Raw genomic sequence first — 1879 nt, forward strand, 5'->3', positions numbered from 1 at the left:
AAGCTTGACCCTCCCATGGGTTTTCACCTGGGCCCACACCTGTGCAGCTTTTGTTCTCAAGCAACCACCATGGGACTTGTGTCTCTTTGCTTGTTCACATTTCAGCAACTTAGCTGCAGGTAAACAGCATCTCCTCCAAATTCTCCTCCACTGACGCAGGGGGAAGAACCTCCTCAGATCTGCCTCTGCCACATCTTGGCCTCTTCCTCCCCAAAAGAGAGGGGGTCTTTCCTACCATTAATCCAGCACCTGGAGATACCTCAGGTAGCTGCAGAGCAGTGACTCCACCCCTCATGGCCAGTCCAGAGGGAGGTTTAAAAAGGAGAGGCAAAATGGAATTCCCACTATGCATTCTGCTGTCTCAGAGCTCATCTTCTGCCCCTTGAGGCTGGAGCAAAGGAAAGCCCTAGTGTGCTTCTGATGTCCTGCCAAAGAAACCATTCACTGAAGCCTGCACCATTCACTGCACACTGTCATTGGTATTTCTTGGTCCAAACAAGGGACTGGTGAGCCTTCAGAACCACTGCTGTAAATATCCATTACAAAATACTTTAGTAATAAAAACAAAAAAGAAAAAGCATACATGCACAAAAAACAGCCTTAGGTTTCTCGTATGCATAACACAAAGATGAGGAGCTCTCCCTACAGGTTGTAAGCAGCTGAAAACATGAGTGAAGGATATTCTCAACCAACAGTGCAGCTTCTCAGAAAAGACCTGGCAGTTTTCCTTCCTCTCTTCCACACTTGTAACACATTTTAGTTTAGGCAGCCACTCAAGGAGAGAGGTTGCTTGGTTTCCTTCAAAAATCTAAGTGCAAGAAAACTGGGTGCTGCAGGCTAGATGATGGAGTATTCCAGAAGAGACAGCTCAGCTTCCTCTAGAGATAACTATCTGCTGCCTGTGGAACCTGGAAGAACACATCATGGTCAAAACTTCGGTTTGGATAAAAAATTAGCACAAGTTCATCTTTGCTCAGCAGTGGTTCTAGACCCACAGCCCTTCACGCACAAGCTACATACTAGTCTGATGGCAGATACCATGCAGAACAACTAGTCTAAGTTGAGGGTGTGGATTCAAACCCAGGTTCTGCTTTCACACCGCCTGAATCACCAGGGCAGTCTTCCAGTGTATTCTCACCATTTCCTGGCTTACCTGGTAGGACAGACTAGTTCTTTCATCATTTCACAGTAAAGAAACAGTTCATCTTACTGCAGGACAGGGCTGCAAGACAGACATTCAGCTGTCTTGGTGATCAACAGGTAAGAAAACTAATGATGACGGACAACTTGCTCTGCTTTTTCAGCTGATCACACTCAATCTAGGCCAACTCAGATGCTGAATCACCACCTGGATAGTACTACAGCAAAGACCTTCCATAAACTAAAATAACCACATTGCTGGAAAACAAAAACTCAGAAAGGAAATAAAAGTTCAGACATGTTATGTATGTCAAAGCAGGTTATTTATTTATGAAATGGGAAGTAATGACCACTTCCAGTGCAATGACAAGCCTAAATTTCTTTATCTCTTGAGCTATCAACTCCTGTCTCAAAACAACCGTGCTTTGCTATCACACGCCTGTTCTGCAGTCCCTTACCATACAATAGACACTTCTGAGGACAAGGAAACACCTCTTTGGAGTTCCACAGATAGTTAATTCTTCATTTTGTAACTTCTAGGACACAAATAAATAATTCAAAGCATCTTTATTTCAATGTTTCCAGTTGCTGGATTTTGAAAGTCACATTAATGTGACTTAATCATACCACATTAATCCTACCTCTAATTAATAATTAATCCTCTTTAATCCCCCCTCAAATAAGCAAAGTGCCATGTTCTTAAACTGCAACAATGGCTCCAAGAAAGAGGCCATCAAAG

Source organism: Mesitornis unicolor, unplaced genomic scaffold (genome assembly GCF_000695765.1).
Source record: "Mesitornis unicolor isolate BGI_N332 unplaced genomic scaffold, ASM69576v1 scaffold20274, whole genome shotgun sequence".
Taxonomy (NCBI): domain Eukaryota; kingdom Metazoa; phylum Chordata; class Aves; order Mesitornithiformes; family Mesitornithidae; genus Mesitornis; species Mesitornis unicolor.